This window comes from Stenella coeruleoalba, assembly GCF_951394435.1.
Source record: "Stenella coeruleoalba genome assembly, chromosome: 16".
Lineage (NCBI taxonomy): Eukaryota > Metazoa > Chordata > Mammalia > Artiodactyla > Delphinidae > Stenella > Stenella coeruleoalba.
The window spans coordinates 73,616,331-73,640,997 of record NC_137162.1 but is presented as its reverse complement, the minus strand read 5'-3'; the positions used below and the strand labels follow the sequence as shown (position 1 = coordinate 73,640,997).

General features: G+C 43.3%; 1 protein-coding gene across 2 annotated transcripts in view; it reads right to left on the bottom strand.

The window, feature by feature from the left end:
• The window catches only part of RASGEF1A (RasGEF domain family member 1A), a 225,335-nt gene that overhangs the window by 189,482 nt on the left and 11,186 nt on the right, over positions 1-24,667 (bottom strand). For both annotated transcript variants that reach the window (XM_079900990.1, XM_079900992.1), the window contains exon 3: positions 8,668-8,822. The gene's annotated coding sequence lies outside the window, so the exon portion shown is untranslated. The remainder of the gene's footprint in view (positions 1-8,667; positions 8,823-24,667) is intronic.

The following is a 24,667-nucleotide window of genomic DNA, read 5'->3' as shown; positions in this document are numbered from 1 at the left end:
ACCAGGGCACGAACCCGTGTCCCCTGCATCGGCAGGCGGACTCTCAACCACTGCTCCACCAGGGAAGCCCTGTTCTTTTCTTGCTTCTCCTGTGACCTTTTTGAGTCATCTTATGAAGGGTTTACAACTGTTCGTAGTCATTTGTTTTATCCTTACCCGTGGGTACATGGGAGGATTGCATTTTCACTGCCCCTAAAGTTACTCCACATAGAAGCAATCACACATCCTGTATATTCTACTATCTAAACTAAAAAAAAATTTTTTTCCTTTGAATTCCCAGTGAACCTACCAGTCATCCTGTCTCATCTATACTCCTGTGACACTGTGCCAGATGGTCTCTTTATACAAACTGTGCCCTTCCTGGATTCTATTCTCCACTTCACAGCCAGAATTCCCGTACTTACAACAATTCCTTTTGCCCTTCGAGTGAAATCCTTAACATCACGCAGAGGCTCTGGACTGATCCCCTCAGTCTGCTTTCCTCTCTCCCACACTCAAGTTCTCTGCTGCAGCCACTCTAACCTCTCTCATTTCCTTCAAAGTTCTGTGTTCCTTGACCTTCATCTCAGAATACTACCCATTCTGACATCTCAGACCCAGAAGTGCCCCTGCCATTTTTTTCTTAGTTGAATTGCATGAATCCTTCACATCTCAGCCTAGACATCATACAAAAAAATAAATATTTATGGATTGATTCTCTCATCCATTATTCCAGCTGAGACTTTCATCAGCTCCTATCCACATTGCTGAAATAGCCTCTACTCTCCTCTGTACCACTCTGTACCTTTTAACTACAGCGTCCTCTATGAAGATGCTAGTTGCCTGGGTGTGGAACATTACTAGATTTGATTTTCTAATTTTACCGTTTAGTTATTACTCTCTTTCTTGCTTGTCCCATTTAATTGTATCCTCTGATTTCAGCACATTATTTAACACAATAATTAGATAAATCATTAAGCTTTTGATTAATATACTGACTAATCACCATAGATCTCATTTACTGAAAATGCCAATCTTCAGTTGCAGTTGAGGAGTGTTTTATCAAGATATTGTTTCAATAGTTAAACATCATAGTTTCTTATAATGCATATCACAAACTTGGAAAATTCACTTTCTTGATAGCTTCACCAAAGTTTAGGTTTTTTTGCTAAAAATAGGTTATAAGTTACAACATCAGAGTGATGTTTTCTTGTCTTCTGGATGCGACCAAATCACAGTTTAGTGTCATTAAACTGTGGGACGAAGTGAGAGAGTGGCATGGACATATATACACTACCAAATGTAAAATAGATAGCTAGTGAGAAGCAGCCGCATAGCACAGGGAGATCAGCTCGGTGCTTTGTGACCACCTAGAGGGGTGGGATAGGGAGGGTGGGAGGAGACGCAAGAGGGAGGAGATATGGGGATACAGGTTTATGTATAGCTGTTTCACTTTGTTATACAGCAGAATCTAACACACCATTGTAAAGCAATTATACACCAATAAAGATGTTTAAAAAAAAAAGGTATATTGAATTTTACGCAACTTACTTTACAGGCAAAAATTGTGAACTTAGCTCCTTTTCAATGGATACAAAATCTAATAGCAAAGTACCCAAAAGGATGGATAATTTATATTGCTTCTTTCAACAAAAGAAACAATAAAACTATGACTTATGAGAACAAGACTACATTGAGAAATTAAAATAAATGAAACACTGGGAACCAATGAAAACAACACTAAATATAGTCAGAAAAATAGAAAACATATCAAATTTATACCTCTGTAATTAAATAAATATTTATATAGTAGGGAAAAAACACTTCAGCAGAAAATTCTTAATTAGAAAGCACAATGTTTTGTAAAATAAATACATGATGCTGGTTCATCTTAGATACACAAATAAACATTTTAAATCAGGCTAGTAAGTCTTGTCCAAATATAGAGAAATATTTTTGACATCTAAAAGCATTAGGATCATTGCCTAAGACTTCACTCAAGTGGGATCTAAGTGAAACTTTCTCCTGGTGTCTAATTTATCAAATTCAAGTTCTTAAGGTATTTATTTCAGAAGTAGATTTCATCTTACTTTAAAGATTTCTGCCCTTCATTAACTTCAGATATCAGTCTACTTGCAGTCTCAGGGATATAAATATAAAACATATTGACATCCCTGTGGTTTTGGATAGCTATTAATGTTTTTTCTGTTTGGTTAGAATTAATTTGTTTATTTTCAACTTGGCATGAAATCAAATAACTTTGTCTTGTTTCTATGTCTTTTATAAAGTTGATTAAGGACAATTAAACTAATAGTTAAATTGCAAGAATATATATGACCATAAAGAATGGCAAAAGCATTACTTTAAAATTGATTCTTTTGGACTTCACTGGTGGCGCAGGGGTTAAGAATCCACCTGCCAACACTGGGGACATGGGTTCAAGCCCTGTTCCAGGAAGATCCCACATGCCGCGGAGCAACTAAGCCCATGCGCCACAACTACTGAGCCTGCGTTCTAGAGCCCATGAGCCACAACTACTGAGTCCACATGCCACAACTACTGAAGCCCGCGTGCCTAGAGCCTGTGCTCCACGACGAGAAGCCACCGCAATGAGAAGCCCACGTGCCGCAACAAAGAGTAGCCCCTGATCGCTGCAACTAGAGAAATCCTGCGCGCAGCAACAAAGACACAGTGCAGCCAAAAATAAATAAATAAATTTATTAAAATAATTATAAAATTAAATTTATTCTTTTTAAGAATTTTGTAGTGATAAAAAAGAAGAGATAACGTTGCAGGTCATATATGACTATCCTTGTAAAAGTTGTGAGAAACCATGAATGAGTAATTCTACATTTATTAGCTAATGGTATGGTACAACCACTTATCAAAATAAAAATGAGGTCCATATACATACAAAGTCAACTCTTTATCATAAGTATCACTAGAAACTATAGAGCCCCACATGAACTCTTGAGGGTAGTAAGGCTCTTTAAACAACATTTTAAGTGCCTAGCTATTACAAACCCATTTGATACTCATTTTAATTGCCATGATGCTAATGAATATACTCTGTATTCAAACTGGTGTCTCAAGTTCTACCTACAGCAGTTCCAATATAATTCAGCCTTAGTTAAGAACGAGTATTAAAATTGCAGGGCTTCCCTGGTGGCACAGTGGTTGGGAGTCCATGTGCCAATGCAGGGGACACGGGTTTGATCCCCGGTCTGGGGGAATCCCACATGCTGCAGAGCAGCTAGGCCCATGCACCACAACTGCTGGGCCTGTGCTCTGGAGCCCACGAGCCACAACTACTGAAGCCCATGTGCCTGGAGCCCGTGCTCCGCAATGGGAGAGGCCACTGCAATGAGAAGCCTGCGTGCCGCAGCGAGGAATGACCCCCGTTCGCCGCAACCAGAGAAAAGCCCACGTGCAGCAAGAAAGACCCAACATGACCAAAAATTTAAAAAAAGAAAAAATTTCCATTTTACCAGGAAGGAGGGAAAAAACTAATTAGAGCAAACATCAGCTCCTTGAAACAGCAAATTAAAGATTTATATTAAATCATGTTTTCTCACTTAGACATGTACAGAATACAATAATACAGGAAAACTTGCTATATCAACCACTCCTTTTCCTTGCCTCAGCTGTGCTACTGATTAATTAGCCTGCAAAATAGAAATTGGGATGCGAAAAATGACTCAGAAGGGGAGGCTGAAATTCACTTTACAATATTTAGTCTATGAAAAGGATTTTTAAAATACCACCACGCCAATATATTTTAGCTGAAGGAACAGGTAGTTATATATGCCATTTTACAGCAATTGGTCAGACAAGTTCTAATGTTCCCTTTAATCCTCTCCCACATGGAGGACTGACACCTGAATATCCAACATGAGAGACCTCATGCCATAAATTCAAGATGGTATTTTTCAATGTATGGGTCACAGAATGACGCCTGGATGTTTGTTAAAAGCAAATATTCCTGGGAATTCCCTGGAGGTCCAGTGGTTAGGACTCTGCGCTCTCACTGCCGAGGGCCTGGGTTCAATCCCTGGTTGGAGAAATAAGATCCCACAAGCCACGCAGCATCGCCAAAAAAAAAAAAAAAGCAAACATTTCTGTGCCTCAACCAAGTTCTACCAAGTCAAAATCACGGGAATCAGCATTGTGACGAGCAACCTGAAAATTCTGACATATACACTTGTTTAAAAACAACTGCCTGGGACTTGCTTGGTAATCCAGTGGTTAAGACTCCACACTCGCAATGCAGGGTGCCTGGGTTCCATCTTGGTCAGGGAACTAGATCCCGCATGCCACAACAAAGATCTTGTGTGCTGCAACTAAGACCCAGTGCAGCCAAATAAATAAATTAAAAAAAACAACTGCCTGAAGTTTGGATGAGGTAATATTTAAAGCTATATATTTTTCATTTCATTCCAGTCAGCAAACATTTATTAAGTACGGATCCTATGTGAGTGAAAATTTGATACATGGAGGGTGTCCCAAAAGGCAAGAAGCATATGATAAACTTATTTTCAAGGTACAGTTTATTAAGTACAATGATAATCTGCAAATGTCTGGAAACACAAAAAAGTGTGCTTATTGTGCAGATTAACAGTTCACTCTTTTCTTTTTTTAATTTATTTTATTTATTTATTTTTGGCTGTGTGGGGTCTTGGTTGCTGCGCGCCGTCTTTCTCTAGTTGCGGCAAGCGGGAGCTATTCTTCGTTGCGGTGAATGGGCTTCTCATTGCAGTGGCTTCTCTTGTTGTGGAGCACGGGCTCTAGGTGCACGGGCTTCAGTAGTTGTGGCACACGGGCTCAGTAGTTGTGGTTCGCGGGCTTAGTAGTCGTGGCTTGTGGGCTCTAGAGTGCAGGCTCAGTAGTTGTGGCGCGTGGGCTTTGTTGCTCTGTGGCATGTGGGATCTTCCTGGACCAGGGCTCGAACCAGTGTCCCCTGCATTGGCAGGAGGATTCTTAACGATTGTGCCACCAGGGAAGCCCTAACAGTTCACTCTTTATTTTTTTTACAGCTTTATTGGAGTATAATTGCTTTACAGTGATGTGTTAGTTTCTGCTTTATAACAAAGTGAATCAGTTATACATATACATATGTTCCCATATCTCTTCCCTCTTGCGTCTCCCTCCCTCCCACTCTCCCTATCCCACCCCTCTAGGTGGTCACAAAGCTCTGAGCTGATCTCCCTGTGCTATGCAGCTGCTCCCCACTAGCTATCTATTTTACGTTTGGTAGTGTATATATGTCCATGCCACTCTCTCACTTTGTCACAGCTTACCCTTCTGCTTCCCCATATCCTCGAGTCCATTCTCTAGTAGGTCTGTGTCTTTATTCCTGTCTTACCCCTAGGTTCTTCATGACATTTTTTTTCTTAAATTCCATATATATGTGTTAGCATATGGTATTTGTCTTTCTCTTTCTGACTTACTTCACTCTGTATGACAGACTCTAGGTCCATCCACCTCATTACAAATAGCTCAATTTCGTTCCTTTTTATGGCTGAGTAATATTCCATGGTATATATGTGCCACATCTTCTTTATCCATTCATCTGTTGATGGACACTTAGGTTGCTTCCATTTCCTGGCTATTATAAATAGAGCTGCAATAAACATTTTGGTATATGACTCATTTTGAATTATGGTTTTCTCAGGGTATATGCCCAGTAGTGGGATTGCTGGGTCATACGGTAGTTCTATTTGTAGTTTTTTAAGGAACCCTAACAGTTCACTCTTGATTTCAGTCTAGTAGTTCATCCTCTGAAAAGGTGTCTGGAGGTTGAAGTGTGTTTAGCTTATTAGAAAATGTAACAGAAGTATTGGTTAAAATCAAATTTACCCTATGTTTTCTCATGGTTTGGACATCCTGTGTTTTCAAGAGGAGGCTAATAAGTGTGTGAGGTTTCTTGGTGGCTGGGGGAAGGTACAGAAGGTACCAATGAGGGAAGGGAAAAAATGAACTACAAGACCAGAGGCACTAAAGGCAAACGGTTTCTCTTACCTCCAACCAAATTCTCCTGGTGCCTGAACTGTGAGTTAAACTTATCAATATTTGGAAGCTGCATTGTATTTTTTTAACCACCAGAGCAAAATTCAAACAGTAAAAGATGACTTTGAAGTTTAATAGGAGAATGGAAGAAAATAAAGCTGATGGTGCCAAGTTATTTTTCTGGTCAGCAATTTTACCTCACCCCATCCCCTCCAGGAGTGGAGACTGATTGACTGAAATCTTTAGAGCGAGCTTGGACAGGAAGTACTCACTCATGAAACTGAGTGCAGGCAAGCTGCTGGGATTCATTAACTGTGCCTAGATTTTCTATAAACCTTGGTTGATTTTTCCTGGCAGTGAAAACAGGATCCAATTAAAAAAAAAAAAAAGATTGTGATAAGTGAAGGCGGACAGAAAAATGGTTGCAGGGACCTTAACGGATTTCCATTGTACATAGCCATGGTTCTCAGAGTGGTCTCTAGACCAGCTATTTCATCACTACCTGGGGACTCATTGTACTAGTCTGCTCTGGCTACTATTACAAAAGACCACTGGTTGGGTGGATAAAGTAACATGTTTGTTTCCTTAACAGAGCTGGAGGCTGGAAGTCCAAGATCCAGGTGCTGGCCTGTTTGGTTTCTGGTGAGAGCTCTCTTCCTGGCTCTTCCTCTTTTTATAAGCCACCCATCCAATCAGATTAGGAACCCAGCCTTATGACCTCATTTAACCTTCATTATCTCCTAAAAGCCCTATTTCAAATAGGGTCACACTGGGGAGGAGAACATATGAATTGTGGGGCCAGAATTCAGTCCATAGCATGTGTAACACATGAAAACTCTGGAGCCCTGCCTCAGACCTACTGAATCTGAAATTCAGGAAATGGAGCCCTGCAATCTGTGTCTTATTAATCTCTCCAAGTTATTCGCATGCACACTAAAGCCTGAGAAGCATGGGCCTTCTGGGAAAATTCCAGCATCTCATTTCGTTTCCTCCAGAGTTTCTCTCATTTTTACTTTTCAACCTTATTTCTTACTGCTCTTTGACATGAACTCTGCTTCTGCTAAACTCCTTCTCACTGTGGCCTGAAGGATCATTCGTATTCTGCCTTTCAGACTCTTGTTTCCTCTTTCCATGACCTTGAATTGTCTTTCGACCTCTTTAACGAAGCACCTCTTTAACATCCCGGCCACGGTCATGTCTTCTTTCTCCAGATAGCATAAGCACCACTTGTCTGAACCAATCATTTTCCTATTTTACAGATTTTACTTTCTTAGAGTTCATAGGTTACACTTGTTTGTAATTTTAGCACAAGGCTTTGCACATAAAAAGTACTTAAGGAAAAAAAAAAAAAAAAAAAAGTACTTAAGGGCTTCCCTGGTGGCACAGTGGTTGAGAGTCCGCCTGCCGATGTGGGGGACACGGGTTCGTGCCCCAGTCCGGGAAGATCCCACGTGCCGCAGAGCGGCTGGGCCCGTGAGCCATGGCCGCTGAGCCTGCGCGTCCAGAGCCTGTGCACCACAACAGGAGAGACCACAACAGTGAGAGGCCCGCGTACCGCAAAAAAAAAAAAAAAAAAAGTACTTAAATCTTCAAAATATTATAGACTGTCCCGCTTATAACTCTTCTCTGTAAGCGACTCCCTACAACACTGGCTCCAATACAACACTGATTTGGGGCATCAAACAGCCCATTGGTCTCTGACATAATGCTACTTCCAAAGTTGCTTACTATTAAAAAGTAATCAATATATTATTTGCTATTTATTAAGTCCTTAAGTGCATCAAGCCCTATAATAAGCACTTAGTACAGTACCTCATTCAATTCTCACAATCACCCTGAAATAGGCATTATGATCCTTATCTGACTGAAAAAGACACTGGAAACTGAGGCAGAGAGTTCAAGCAACTCCCCCAAAGTCACATACCCAAGGAGCAGCAAGGCTGAAAAATGTGAACCTATGTTTCTCTGACTCAGAGCATATGCATTATTTCCACTGTGTTATACTAGAGACAGAGAGATTTAGTTTTCTGTCATCGCATTGAATTTACTGCCAAGAAACCCAGAGGTATAGGTCTTGTATTAAAGATAATTCCAGGATACCCTTTGTAAACTCTCTATTTTCTACATTCGTAGCATACACACACACAAACACACATCCTGAAGCACTGCTAAATGTAGGCCATCATGAAAAAAAAATTGGGGGAGGACTTCTTGACCAACAGATACTGTTAAATGACTACAGACAACAAAGAGCTCTCAATTCCATCGCTATTTTCTATATGCTATTTACCAGCAGACAGACTTTGGAATTCTTTCATCTTTACATTGAAGACAACTGAAGAACTCAAAGGGAACTACTTGAAAGCTCACAAGGAGCTCTGATAAACTTTTGCCCAAAGCTACTACTGATAATTAAACACTAGAAGCACACACACACACACACATATATGCATAGAAAATTGAAAAAAATCTATAAAAACAATGGAAATTTTTTTTCCAATGGTAAGTTCTTAGCTTCCTTCCCCAGAAAACAGACCAACGGGTTGTATTTCACTTTCACAGCTACCAGCACTTTGAAGACTGGCCTATTAAGAGAATAAGCCACACCTGCTGGATTGTTTCCATCATTCCAACCACCAGCTGAGATAGCAATGAACAGTAACCCTACCGTGCTCAGCCTACCTGGGGGGTTCCACAACCTCGACATCTTGCAGAAACAGGTGACATCCTGCCCACATGGAGGTGCTGAAAATAAGCTGAGTATCTTTCTGGGTTGTAGCACACCACCACCGTCTGTGTCTGCAAATCGTGAGACACGATAGTCCATACTTTGTCCTCTGTGGGGAGAAAAATGCCGCAACGATGGGTCATTAGTATGCAACTGCATCTTCAAATGTCAGAAAATAAGTGAGCTACACTTTCACTGGTGTTTTCCCTGAACTGCTGTAGAATAGTTAAGGACAGTAACTCTTCAAGTAACCCCTACCGTTTTCTCACACCGAAGTTCTGCTTATATAGACAAAGTAGAAAACTCATATTGTTTATTAAAAACAAACACAAGATCTGGCGGATGCTCTAACATCCACAGCATTGAATGTGAGGCCCATTGTGTTGCAATGTCTTCTGACTCTGGAACCCCTCACCCCTCCCGTAGAACAGGACCTGCTCCTTCCTAAATGAACTATGTGCTCTCCAGCCTCTGGATCTTTGTACATGCTCTTTGCTCTAACTGGAATATGCATCCTCACCTTGTCAACAACTGTTCTTTTCACCCTGACCTTTCAGATAAAATTAGACACTGCATGCTCTGTTATTGAAATGTTCTACACATGTGGGAGGATGCAGATAATTATCTTGGTGTTTTGGACCCTGAAAATTTCAATGTGTGAAAAGAAGCAGATATAAGACTGATGAGGTCAAATTAAAATCCTACATAGTTCTGCATTTGAATTAGAAGTATCACTATAAACGCTTGATGACGTTATCTTTTAAAAATACAGATATAGGGCTTCCGTGGTGGTGCAGTGGTTGAGAGTCCGCCTGCCGATGCAGGGGACACAGGTTCGTGCCCCAATCCGGAAAGATCCCACATGCCGCAGAGCGGCTGGGCCCGTGAGCCATGGCCGCCGAGCCTGCGCATCCGGAGCCTGTGCTCTGCAATGGGAGAGGCCACAATAGTGACAGGCCTGCATACCGCAAAAATAAATTTTAAAAATAAAAATAGATATAGGTCCTAGCTCTGTCCACTGAAAAAGTCCCCAAACAAGGACCAACCTCTGGCACCAGATTGTTATCACTCCATACCATTTCCCTTTAAGAGAAAACTAGGTTCCTGAAGAAATGGTTGATTCCAGGGCTGGAAAGGGATAAGAGGAGCCTGAAACATATTGTCACATCAGAAACAAATAAACTACTGTAGACAGAAGGCTGTTCCAAAACCCCCAGGGCCAAAGAAGGATGATTTTAATTAACATCAATCAGAATTTCCTGTAATGAATTAAAATACATCAAGGAGGGCTTCCCTGGTGGCGCAGCGGTTAAGAGTCCGCCTGCCAATGCAGGGGACCCGGGTTCGTGCCCTGGTCGGGGAAGACCCACATGCCACAGAGCGGCTGGGCCCATGAGCCATGGCCACTGAGCCTGTGTGTCCGGAGCCTGTGCTCCGCAACGGGAGAGGCCACAACAGTGAGAGGCCCGCATACCGAAAGAAAAAAAAATACATCAAGGATATTTAATTCTATGAGTTCACTGAAAATAAGTGTTTAACTTCGGAAGATGCTAGGCAACTAACACATTATTTTGAATACCAGTAAATGAAGGCAAAAATTCAGCATTTAGTCTACATTACCTATATGAACTGTAATAGAACTAAATACTCCCTTTATGGAAATATTTCAGCTCATAAATGAAGGTAAATGATAAGTTAGAGTGTCATCATTTTGTAACTGTTACCGAGTCCAAGCTCCCCTGCTCCCCACATGACAGGCCAATAAATCAAAGAGGAGGTGTTGAGGTAGGGAATACTTTATTTGGAAAGCCAGCAGGCCTTGTAGATGACAGACTAAAGTTTCAAAATAACCATCTTCTCCGGATTTGGATGTCAGTTTCTTTTATAGCACAGAGAGGGGGAGGAGATGAGGAAGTAAAATAAAAAGGCCATAAGATTTGTAAATATCACCTGGAATGGCCAGCCTGGGGGAGGTGATATGTTAATTTCTTGATGTGTTAATTTCTCCTTCCTTGCAGCCATCGGCAGGTGGAACAGGGTCCGGATGTTTCCCTGAACAAAGGTACTTTGGTTTAACATTCAGGCAGAGGGGCAGGGTTCCCCGAGGCAGGCCATTATGTGTACACAGTATCCTTTTACTGAACAAAAGCAGCACAAAGCAAAGGTTAAAGTAAAAGAAACAGATCCAATATGTAGTCAGATTTGGCTCTTTCCTGTTACAATTCCCCACTGTCAATGTCCATTTCACAGTCTTGTGGAAAAAGGGGTGACGACCCAGAAAAAGAGCTCCCAGAGAATTTGGCTTTGAAGGCCAGTGAGGCTTAATTTCAGGAGTCCCAGAGGGTTGGGGGAAATAAACTTCCCTCTCAATGGGCACACACAAAAATCTCACAGGCTCTGGGATGGAGGGAAGAAGCAGTAATATGATAGGAACATGGGTCAGACCTACTTGCTGATCTTGGAGAGTCTCCCAGAGAGGCAGGAGGCAACTACAGCTCACCCTGGGGACACAGACACTGACTGCAGCAATTTTAGGGAGCTTGTTCTACCACATGGACACTGGTGCTGACAAATGCCACTTTGGAATCCTCCTTCTAGCTTATAGCCCCAATACCCAGCCCTGCCCAGACCAAACAGCATATAGGTGCCAGTGCTGGGACGCCTCAGGACAAGCAACTAACACGGCATGGACACAGCCTCACACACTGGCAGGAAGACTGCCTTATGACCCTGGGAGTCCACAACCATCCCTGGACATGATCCTGTCCAACAGAGGGCCCAGGACCCGGCCCCATGCTCCAGTGCACAGGCACTAAATCCAACTTGAGACCCTCGGGGCCCTCTAGCCAGAGAACCTGGGACCCAGCTCCAACCAACAGTGGGCAGGCACCATCCCCAGAATCCACGGGCTTGAGCCACACACTCTAGGGAACCTGCTCTAGCCTCAGAACCAGCTTCCCTAGTGGGTGGACACCAGCCATAAGAAAACCACAGCCCTGCAGTCTGTGGATCTGGCCCACCCACCAGGAGGCCAGATCATGCCCTGGGACTGGCTGGGCCCCAGCGCCAGCCACCAGCAAGCCTGCTCTAGCCTCAGGCCCAGCTTCACCCACCAGTGGGCAGACACCAGCCACAAGAAAACTATAGCCCCACGGCCTACAGACGCAGCCCGCCCACTAGCAGGCCAGATCCTTCCCTGGAGACCAGCTGGGCCCTGGCCCCAACCATTAGCAGTCCAACAGAAGGATCGAGACACCCTGGGCCCTGCAGCCAACTGTGTGAGAAAGCAGCCTCACCCACCAATGATAAAACACAAGTTCTGGGACCCCTGGGACCTGCAACCAGACTCCAGGACCTGGCTTCACCCACAGTGGTTGGGCAACAGCCCTGAGATTTCCTGGACGCTGACTCCACCCACCAGTAAGGCAGCACTAGTCCCCCCACCCCGGGTTTCTGCAGTAAGCCACCGCCTGACACAGTTAACAACCCATAGCTAGCCAGAAGCCTCTGCACAAGGCAGGACCCAGCAACCAACAAGTCCAGGGGCAAAGCAAGCCTACCAGACCACCCATATGATGAGCCTACCATGACAGGAAGACCCACGCAGCCCTCACAGGGGAATCCTCTAGAGCATAAAGCTCTGGTGATGACAGGGGAGTGCGCTACTGGGACACACAGGATGTCTCCTGCAAAAGGCCACTTCTCCAATGTTAGGAAACAAACATAACCAATCTATAAGATACATAAAAATATAAACAGCAAATGAGGCAAAATGAGGCGACAGAGGAGGCTGCTCCAAACAAAGGAACAAAATAAAACCCCAAAAGGAGAACTAAGTAAAGTGGAAATAGGTAATCTACCCAAGAAAGAGTTCAGGGTAGTGATGATAAAGATGACCAAAGAACTCGGGGGAGGAATGGATGCACAGATGAGCCAGAAATTTTTAACAAAAATTTAGAAAATATAAAGAACAATCAGAGGTGAACAATAAGATAACTGAAATGAAAAACACCCTAGAAGGAATCAACTGTAGACTAAATGATACAAAGGAATGTATCAGTGAGCTGAAAGAGTAGTTGAAACCACTCATACTGAAAAGAAAAAAGGAAGGAAAAGAAATGAGAACAGTTTAAGAGACCTCTGTAAGAACATCAAGCACACTAATATTTGCATTATAGGGGATGCAGAAGAAGAAGAGAGAGAAAAGGAGGCTGAGAACATAACTGAAGACATAATACATGAAAACTTCCCTAACCTGGGATAGGAAACAGACATCCAAGTTCAGGAAGTGCAGAATGTCCCATACAGGATTACCTACAGAGGAAGACATTAAGACACATTGTATATTATTTTTTTTAATATTTATTTATTTGGCTGCATCAGGTCTTAGTTGCAGCCCACAGGGTCTTCATTGCAGTGTGTGGGCTTCTCTCTAGTTGTGGCACACAGGCTCCAGAGTGCACAGGCTCAGTAGTTGTGGTGCACAGGCTTAGTTGCCCTGTGGCATGTGGGATCTTAGTTCCCCGACCAGGGATCAAACCCACGTCCCTTGCATTGGAAGATGGATTAATTCTTAACCACTGGACCACCAGGGAAGTCCCCACATTGTATATAAAAATGGCAAAAATTAAAGAGAGAATGTTAAAAGTAGCAAGGGAAAAGTAACACAGTACTTACAAGGGAACTCCCATTAAGGCTCTCAGCTGACTTTTCAGCATAAACTCTGCAGGTCAGAAGGGAGAGGCATGGGCTTCCCTGGTGGCACAGTGGTTAAGAATCCGCCTGCCAGTGCAGGGGTCACAGGTTCAAGCCCTGGTCCAGGAAGATCCCACATGCTGAGAAGCAACTAAGCCCATGCACCACAACTACTGAGCCTGTGCTCTAGAGCCCGCGAGCCACAACTACTGAAGCCCATGTGCCACAACTACTGAAGATGTGCCTAGAGCCTGTGCTCTGCAACAAGAGAAGCCATGGCAATGAGAAGCCCATGCACTGCAACGAAGAGTAGCCCCCACTTGCCACAACTAGAGAAAAGTCCGCGCGCAGCAACAAAGACCCAACGGAGCCAAAAATAAATAAATAAATTTATAAAAGTTAAAAAAAATTAAAAAAAAACAACCAATCATACACAGCCAACTAGGCTTTCCAAAATCGTGACTGGCTAAGATACAATCAAATATTATCCTTGCTTTGATTTGGTGTCTTCTGTAGAAAAACCTCTCCCCTATTTCCTGCAGATAAAGTGCTCCTAACCACCTTTTAAAAAAATATTTATTTATTTATTTATTTATTTATAAATATTTGCTTCTGTCTTAAACTGTTTCTCTGTGTGCTCTCCCACATGTTGTGCTGTGTCTCTGATAATAAACTTAATACCTGTTTTTGCAGTTTTTGCCTCCTTGAGAAATTCATTTATCAAACAGGGCAAGAGCCAGGGCAACTTTGCCTCTAGCCTCTAGCCCCTAGCCGTTAGGATTCCTGGTTTTTGCACCCAGGCTACTCAGGTTCAATTACTGGGCAGGGAACTAAGATCCTGCTTCAAGTCACCACTCACTGCTCTCTTCCCAAGATCAGAATCAGGGACTGGCCACCCAGAATCACCCTGAGTAATATAAACACATAAGGCACCCATCAGTCCCATCTCTAGGGCAGCCCATCAGATTCCTGTTTCATACTTCAGGCTTAACATTGCGGGCACAGCTCTGCTGGTCCAGAATTTCCACCCAGAATATAGTCCTTCTTCCAAAATCAGACTTGCAGAGCCTAAAAGTGAACATCAGTTCAGATTCCATTTAAAATGAGCACTTAAACAACAACAAAAAAATGTCCTGCCATGGCTCTGCCCCCATTCCTTGGTCACCCTTTTCAGAGCAGCTCAAAGACCAGAGTTTCTGGAAACTCTGTCACCTTTGTGAATGGACCTGGCATTCACAATTTTTGATGCTCAGACTCAGATAAAGGAGAGCAAAGGACTTGAAGTTTGGTGGATGGGTTTTATTTCTATCATCAGTGATAATGAAAGAGAAGAGACAAAGATAATCTCTACTCCCAGGAAGGTAAGCCCAACATCTAAATCCTCTTGGGAAAGATGAACATAGAATACCCAGTTCCCAGCAGATGACGATAATTAACTCTCATAACGTGAGGATCTTAGCACAGTGTCTTGAACGTAGTTCATCCTCACATACCTGTGAGCATACAGTAGGTCCTCATGAAACATTCCTTTCCTGAATGAATAAATGTTGTTTCTCCATAAGAGTCTTGCTCAGACCCCACTGCTTTCTCTCGTCCCCACTCAATTTGAAAGTGGTGAGCAGAGAATGTCATCTTTTCAGAAGTTGTTAGTGGTCTTCCCTGGGAATAAGCAGTATTTGTGTTCAGATAGGGTGGTTGTATGTAAGGCACTCAGGCGCTGTTCTTGATTTCTCTAGATCAACGCTGCTGGAAATGAGGTCTGGCGGAAGCAGTGGTTGCTCAAAGTGCAGATTAATGACCTTCATCCCAGACTTGGAGAGTCATAACATCAGAGCATGGGGCCCCAGTATCTGTTTTTAATGGGATCCATAAGTGATTTGTATAGCCATGAAATTCTGATGAGCAACATTCACCAAAGTAATTTTCAGCCTTGACTCCCCATTGAGATCATTTGTGTGTTTTTCAGAACTACCATCCCCTGTGTCCCACCTCGATAGATTCTGTCAGTTAGTCTTTGGCAGGGCCCAGGATCAATGATATCTTAATGAAGTGGCCCAGGTTATTCTATCGTGAGGCCAGAGTAAACACTGTGAGGCTCCCAGGTTCATTTCTGAGGACCTAGTACAGGGCCTGGTTCATGGGGAAGCATGCTCTATGTAGACTGGAATGGGGGACAGTCAGTCTATCTCACGTTCCCAGTGTTGAAGTGGAATGTGTAGGTGTCTCTAGGAGACAAGTGCCCCCAAAGATAAGGGAGGAGAAACTCACATAAACTCCATGAAAGAACTCTGTATGTGCACAGATTTTCCCAGGCCCCCATAAAGAATGGAAGAAGAGTCAGAACATACAGACCCTCACTGGCCATTGGGAAGACTTTGGCTCTCACTCTGATTGCCAGGGAAGATCACTGGAGCAAAAGGAAAATCCTTAGAGAATTTAGGAGCATGATATGAGTGGAGCAGGAGATGTGTCTCTGTGAGAGCAAGAGACAAACCTAGGCTTCTCAACATAATTTCCATCAAAGCAGAGCTTCCCAAACGATATTTTAAAGCCTAGCTTCCTCCTTCACCTTTGGACATCACACCTGTGCTATCTGCTTTATTCATTCCCACCTATCTGGGTGTATGACTGTTGTCTCCTTTTCTTCACATCCCAGGGTTCCTTCCTTTGCTCAAAAAAGGTGACAGGTTCAGCTTAGAGACAGAAAAGACCTGTTTATTTAAAAAAAGGAAGATGACTCATCCTGGGGATTCTATAATTTCCAATCCAGTACTATGTTCAGTAGAGAAGAGAGGATACTGTAAGTTATAGAAAATTACTTTACCAAATAGTGCTTCCTGACAGACCCTTTAAAACACTTAGAAAGTATTTCTAATCTGCAGACCCATAACTCTACTTCCAAGTACTACTCAATCAAAAATAAGGAATGGGGGCTTCCCTGGTGGCACAGTGGTTGAGAGTCCGCCTGCTGATGCAGGGGACACGGGTTCGTGCCCCGGTCCGGGAAGCTCCCACATGCTGTGCAGCGGCTGGGCCCGTGAGCCATAGCCGCTGAGCCTGCATGTCCAGAGCCTGTGCTCCACAACGGGAGAGGCCACAACAGTGAGAGGCCCGTGTACCGGAAAAAAAAAAAAAAAAAGGAATGGAGGAAATTCCCTAGTTAAGACTCCGTGCTTTCATTGCCAAGGGCACAGGTTTGCTCCCTGGTGGGGCAACTAAGATTCCACAAGCCGTGCTGTGTGGCCAAAAAAAAAAATAAGGATGGATATCTGATTTTAAGATGTGAACAACAATATCTTATTTCATTTTATAAATATCTAGAATTGTCACTGATCTAGAGTGAAAGATGCAGATCAACTCAAGAAATGAGTAGGACAAGATGAAATATCATGAAGATTTTCTTTGCATCAACAAATCCCTATTTCCATGAAATTATTTCATTTCTCATTTGTGCTGATTATATTATAGCATTTTAAGATACTTGAACATTTACTATAGGACTCTTGTTTTCTTTTCCTGGAGATACAAAAAGTAATAAACAAGAGAATAACTGAAATGACAATGGAATTTAAAAGACCATTTACAGAACTCTTACTAACAAAACCTGAACAAAGGTGAGAGCCTTCATTTTCCAAAGCAATCTACAAGTAAAGGGAAATGAAGAAGACAGTAGTATTCACATGAATTGTGATGGTTTATGCACATCTCTTAGTAAATCCCTCCAAGCCCCTATTAACAATAATTGGAAAATTATTAGCTTTTCAGTCGAGGAATCTGGCAGATAGCCCCTGAATCAAGTGAACAAAATTACCATCAGCTGTAATGGGACAAATTGATATCATCTGACCCACGCACACAGGCCTCATCATTGCTGGAACAGTTTTGCAAGAAAGCAAAGAAAAAAGCAAACCAAAAAACATTAATCTAATCATGAGAACAGTGTTAAGCACATTTAAAACCACATATAACTCTCATGTCCTGTACTCTTGTGTATTTTAAATAGGAAGTCTTTCCTTGAGGCAATTGAGAGCTCTATTTTTCAGAACTCTGGGTTATTCTAGGCCCTACAGCAATCAGCTTAATTGGTACATTTTCATTATCCTTGTCTACGTAGACTGATCCTGCATCCAGACAGGACCTAAATATTACATATTCTCTGTCTTCACTGATATCCCAGGACCCAACCTCATATTCAGTGAGAATCCTGTATATCAACACATCCTCAAGTTGATATGACAAAAAGGGAACATTTTCAACATTTGCACATCAGTAATTCATGGTAGAAATTCTTTATGCTGTAAAGGGAACCTGGATGGAAATGGAGAGAAGGCAATGGGATATAAGAGAGGAATAGCCTAGAGATCTAACCTTGGCTATCATTAGGGAAAAAAAGAAAAGTATTGAAAACAAATTTTTTAGGCAGGACTACCAGAGGTACAGAAGTAAATGTTTGCAAGTTCTAAACACATGGGGTTTCAGCAAGAAAAGGTGACACGGCTGCTGATCTGGATCACAAATTTTACCAGAGAACCTGCCATTTCTTCCTCTTCCTCTTCCATTTCCAGGTTTCTTTGGCAGGCGATATTGTGTAGAGAAATCACACCTGTACACCCTTGAAGACATCGGCACAGCACTTTCACCTGCTACCTGCACACTCAGAGGCAGAAGGCCCTTCATATGCAGAAAGGCCACGCTCCCCTATCCTTTGTCACATGACAGATTCAGAAGAAAATGAGCTCCTACACGGAGACCAAAACGCGATATTCTCCTTCCCTGTTTCCATAGGCCCTTCTGTCTCACACTCAGCTACTACTGGTGCTACAGGAATGGGGAATGTGGGGTGCACTAACCTGACCCACTCACACAGACTCTATTATTACCTTTCCTTGAACCAAAGGCTGGACTCAACTCTCACACCACAAAAATACCTGCGAGACCTGTTGCATAACCCTGGTTTCTCCCTGGAATTGCCTGGAGAACGTAATTAAAGCAAATTTATTTGTCATCTATATAAGTTATGTTGCTCACCTGAAACTATGTTGTACACTTGAATCAAATATAATATTGAAGTTAACTACATTTCATATTTATTAAAATGTGGGACTTCCCTGGTGGTCCAGTGGTTAAGAATCAGCCTTCAATATGTGAGGCGCAGGTTTGGCCCCTGGTCAGGGAATGAAGATCCCACATGCTGTGCAGCACAGCCAAAAAAAAAAAAAAAAAAAAAAGTGCTCTCAGGCAGAGTCTGCGAAGGAGGTCATAGGTGATAGCAGTTATTAAAACGAGCCATGTAGGGCTTCCCTGGTGGCGCAGTGGTTGAGAGTCCGCCTGCTGATGCAGGTGACACAGGTTCATGCCCCGGTCCGGGAAGATCCCACATGGTGCAGAAAGGCTGGGACCGTGAGCCATGGCCGCTGAGCCTGCGCTTCCGGAGCCTGTGCTCCGCAACGGGAAAGGCCACAACAGTGAGAGGCCTGCGTAACACACACACACACAAAAAAACTAGCCATATCATCTTTATTATAAGCACTTATGTAAATCTTGCCTCTCAAACTTTAATATGCATACAAAGCATTCCAACACCCATGGAAGAAATTGCAATTCTGCAGGTTTGGAACGGCATGAACTGGCATCTTTAACAACTTTCTTCCTTGTGCCGATGCTGCTCCCCCAGACCCGTTATTAGTAACACTAGAGAAAGTAGGCACACCACAACTCAGCCCCTTACATCAACCACTTTATCTCAAAACAACTATTAAAGACCATTAAAGGCCACCATCACAATCTTGAAGGATCACATGTTTGGCTGGCACGTCAAAGTTTACAGAAGGCTAATAAAGGCTGTAACATCTGAGTATGTCTCTATTTGGAAAACAACATATATATAATCATTAGTGCAACAATCACTGAACATGTGTTACTGAACACAACACATCTGTTATGTGTTTACAAGTAGGTTACAATGCACTGTTTTGGAAACCTCATGGATATTATTGGAGTTAATCTTCATAATACCCTGGGATTTTGGCATTAGGAGTCCCAAAACAACCATGAGGATGTAGATACTGGGACTCAACTTTCTTTCTGTTTCCCTACTCTTGATTTTTTTGTAAACGTTTGCACAAAATAGAAGCTGATTATAGATGGCTGGAGGAATACAGAAAGTAAGGGTGTCTTAGAACTTCAGAGAGAGACTTCCCTGGTGGTCCAGTAGCTAAGACTCTGTGCTCCCAATGTAGGGGGCCCGGGTTTGATCCATGGTCAGGGAACTAGATCCCACATGCCGCAACCAAGAGTTTGCAGGCCGCAACTGAAGATCCTACGTGCCATAACTAAAACCCGGCTCAGCCAAATAAATAAATATTAAACAAATAATATATTTTTAAAAACTTAAAAAAAAAAGAACTTCAGAGAGTTTTCATTGTTTTGTATTTACTTTTACTCTTTTTTCTAACAGCATAGATAAAGGTTTTTGTTTGTTTGTTGGCGACGCTGCCTGGTTTGCAGGATCTTAGTTCCCCGATGGGGGACTGAACCCGTGCCCTTGGCAGTGAAAGCACGGAGTCCTAAGTGCTGGACCACCAGGGAGCTCCCAATAAAGTTTTAAGTTTATAAGTAAAAGCCAATCAGTTTTCCCAACTGGATTTTTTTTTTTTTCAGTACGCGGGCCTCTCAATGCTGTGGCCTCTCCCGTTGCGGAGCACAGGCTCCGGACGTGCAGGCTCAGCGGCCATGGCTCACGGGCCTAGCCGCTCCGCGGCATGTGGGATCTTCCCGGCCCCGGGCACGAACCCATGTCCCCTGCATCGGCAGGCGGACTCTCAACCACTGAGCCACCAGGGAATCCCTGGATGTATTTTTTATGTGCCCATGAGCTCTATACAGGGTAATTTTTACTCCTCTCAGTTCTCACTAAAATTTGATGTTATCAATTTTTATTTTATTTATCTATTTAATTTAGGCATCTAGAAATTAGAGGTGCCGTCCTATTATTGTTTCCCTGGTGTCTAGCAGAAATAGATAAAGAAAATGTGATATATAAGAATGAATATTGTTCAGCCTTAAAAAAAATGACCTCTTACATTTGGGAAAACATGAATGAACCTGAAAGACATTATGCTAAGTGGAAAAAGCAACCACAAAAAGAAAACACTTTTATCTCAATTACATCTGGTATCTACTAAAGTCCAACTCACAAAACACAGCAGAATCTTGATTGTCGGGAACTTGCGTGGGAAGACAGGAGATGTTGGTGACACAATTACAAAAATTACGTTATGCAGGATGAATAAGCTCTGGGGATCTAAATACAGCCTGCTGAAACAGTTAATTATACGGGATATTGTACTTGAGATTTGCTAAGGTCCACCCGGCAGGGGTGTGGGGACAAAAGAGGCTCAGATGAAAAGGGAAGAAGGAAGTTAGGGGAGAACTCTGCAAAGGAAGAAAGCAAACAGCGATGAGCACAGTCCACCCACCAAAATACCAGGGCTTTTACAGGCTCCACTTTCAGGACCAACAGCCTTGTTTTCTAGATGCCAACACCCACGCAGGCCTGCAGCTTGACAGCTGCAATCCCATGAGTCAAGCCAGGTATTTCTGGGTCCAGAGTCCTGCCTCTGGAGAAACAAAGGGCAGTCAGTCCGCAGACAGCCTGTTAGGCTGTCCCACCACTAGGCCACCCGACCAGGCTAGAAGTGCCCCCCATCAAACGCTGAAGGCAGACCTCTGTGCCCCTCTGTGAGACGAGGCAGTTTGGGTGGGAGAGTCAGAGCCGCCTGATAACCAGCACCTCCTCTCTGGTTACATCCGTGGAGTTCCGCCAACACCCACTGGTGCTCTGGCATTCTCTAGTGGCCATCCGTTCTAACGCCAACTCTCAGCCCTTCCTCCTCTCCCTCCCCAGCCCTGGGGTCCGCACTGGCCTTGGGCACCTGCCAGACTGATTTCTTTCCTAGTCACCCTCTAAGCCCGATGAAGTGTCCTGCAGAGTTGGGTACGTCTCTCTCAGTCTTGGCTGGTGGGCTACAGATCTTTATCAGATACGTGATTGCCAAACTTCTTGTACCATTTTGGAGGGTGGATTATCTTTTCCCTTTCTCCTTTATGCACAACAGTTTTTCGTTGTAAGAAGTCCAATTCACCTCTTTTGGCTTTTCTTGCTTGTGCTTTTGGTATCAGATCTAGGAAATCATTGAATCCAAGGTCATGAAGGTTTACTCTCATGTTTTCCTCTATCAATACAAGTTATATAATTTTGGTTCTTATATGTAGGTCTTTGATCCATTTTGAGTTAATTTTGTATGTGGGATGAGGTAAGAATCCAACTTCATTCTTTTGCATGTGGGCATCCAGTGGTCTTAGCACCTGTGCTAATTGTTTGGGAGAAAATATTTGCAAATGATGCAACCGACAAGGGCTTAATTTCCATAATATACAAACAGCTCATACAACTCAATAACAACCACAAAAAAACAATCCAATCAAAAAATGAGCGGAGGCTATCTGGACAGTTGAAATATGGCTGGTCCAAACTGAAACGCGCTATGAGTGAAAAATACACATCACATTTGGAAGACTTTGTAAGAAAAACAGAATGTAAAATGTATTATTGATGATTAATAAAATGATCACATGTCAGTGATAATATGTAGGGTGAGTTAGGTTAAATAAGATGTACTATTTAAATGAATTGCACCTGTTTCTTTTTACTTTTTAAATGCAGCCACTAGAAAAGTGTACGTGGGGGCAGCATGCTACTCCTTCAGGGCGGTGCTGGCCAGACCCTCTCGGCCCCTGGGTGCTCTGAAGCCAGAGTGGGAGGCTCCCGGTCAGGGATTGCTGCCCCCAGCTCTGGGAGCTGAGTGGGACCCCACCAGGGAGGGCACAGCTGGCCCTATGGCAAGAGCCTTACATGGTGCCTTCCTTCCACCCTCCCCAACCGCCTGCAAGTGTCATTATCCTAGTTTACGAAAATGAAGGGGCAGAGGCTCCGAAAGGCTCAGCAAGGGTGTGGGGAAGAAGGTAGAGACCCAGCCTGTCCACTACAGACCCTCCCACCTCAGCACACCAGTGCCTGACCTGCTTCTAGGCTGAGGTGTCTACCTCTCCCTCCCCCATAGAATTTACCCATTTCAGGTGTAAATTCAATGATTTTTAGTTAATTTGTACTGTTGAGCAACTATCACCACAATTCAGTTTTAGGGCATTTCTATCACCCCATGGGCAGTCCTTCCCCATTCCTACCCCAACCCCAGGCAACCATTAATTCCTTTGTCCCAGCACCATTTGCTGAAATGACTATCCTTTCACTCCATTGAATTGCATTGACATTTTTGTTGAAAGTCAATGAACCATAAATGTAAGGGTTTATTTCTAGACTTGTTGCCGAAATATTGGCTTCCCTGTGCACCAATGCCAGACAGAAATACAGAAATACGGAGACAGAGATTTTGGAGGAAGAGAGAGATGGCTTTATTTTTCTGCCAGGCAGAAGGGAAGAGAGCAGTCTAGCGCCTCAAGAACTGTGCCCACACCCCCTTTGGGAATGGGAGAAGATTTTATACGTGGGGCTAGCAGTCCAGGGTATATGATAAGGATCAAAGTAGTGAAGGTCCTGCATTCTTCTTCTTCCTGCATTATTTCAAAACCAACAGTCAGTGCTGGCGTCAGGCAGCCCTGTTACTGGGTCCCTTTGTCTCTGGGTTATCAGCCTGCAACTTTTTTCTGAAATGCAAATGTTACAAGGGAGTGCAGGATGTAATTCACATAGTGTTAAAGAGTAATAGGTTAGTTTTGTGGAGTAAAATCTATTTATAGACACTACAGATTAGTAACAGTTAAAAAAAAAAACTAGGGGTGATTAATTCTTTTAGGCCAGGTTACTCTCTTCTCTAGCCTGTTCCCTTTATTTTCCTTGTTCTCAGGAGAGGGCAAACTTCATTTCTATTTTTGCTGCAACAGACTCTAGTCTGTGCCACTGATATATATGCCTATCCATATGCCAGCACCATACTGTTTTTTGTTTGTTTCTTTTTTACTGAAGCTTTATAGTAAGTTTTGAAGTCGGGAAACATAAATCCTCCAACTTTGTTCTTTTTCAAAATTCTTTTGGCTGTTTTTGCCCTAGGGGATAAGCTTGCCAATTTCTGTAAAAAGCTTCTGGGATTTTTTTAAAAGACTGCAGTGACTCTATAGATACTTCGGAGAGAATTGCCGTCTTAATCATATTGCATCTTCCAGCCCATGAACACGAACTCTCTCTCCATTTGCTCAGGTCCTTGCTGGTTTCCCTTGGCAGCATCGTGGTTGTCAGTGTGCAGGTCTTGCACTTACACTATCAGGAGTGCCAGAGAGGCTCAGGGACGGGAAGCTGGGGTGAGGGGGGGTGTACAGGGAGAGGGCACATGCCCTCCTCACAAACACACACTGCAAAGTCACACCAGGACGAAATACCCCCTTATTATAACCCTGAAGAGCAGAGGGAATTTTCTTGAAAACCTAACTCTAGTAAATGGGGGTTCACCCGCACGGCAGCATCTCAGCTAAACAGATTGGTGTCCTGAAACAGAAACCAGGTTGTTTGTTCTGTTGTCCAGAGAGCAAGGCCAAACAATGCTGAATCCCACTCACCCTCTGGTGGTGATATCGGGCACCACCGTGGCACTTGGGACCTGGCTTGGGTGGCTGAGTCTAGGCAGCCGCCACAGGCTTCTGGTCATGCGCCGGAGGGAGGGGCTGGGGAAGTGACCCCCGGCCGCTGCCTGGGGAGGGCGATCAGGTCTCAAGCCCTCCACCCCCGCCCCATGCTTCTCCACTCAGCCTGATGGAATCAGCTTCCACTCACCTTTCTTCCCACACACTCTGAGAACATTGCTAACTGAATTCTACTACAGGACACCACAAGTTTATGGCAGCGTGTTGACTAAAAGTGTTTACTGAGGGACTTCCCTGGCGGTCCAGTGGTTGAGACTCCGAGCTTCCACTGCAGAGGGCAAGAGTTTGATCCCTGGTTGGGGAAATAAGATCCCACAGCTGCCAGGTGCGGCCAAATAAAATAAAGTATGATACAGATGAACTTATTTACAAAACAGAAACGGGCTCACAAACATAGAAAACAAACTCATTAAGGTTACCAAAGGGGAAAGGGGTTGGGGAGGGATAAATTAGGAGTTTGGGATTAGCAGATACAAACTACTATGTATAAAATAGATAAAAAACAAAGTCCTACTGTATAGCACAGGGAACTATATTCAATAC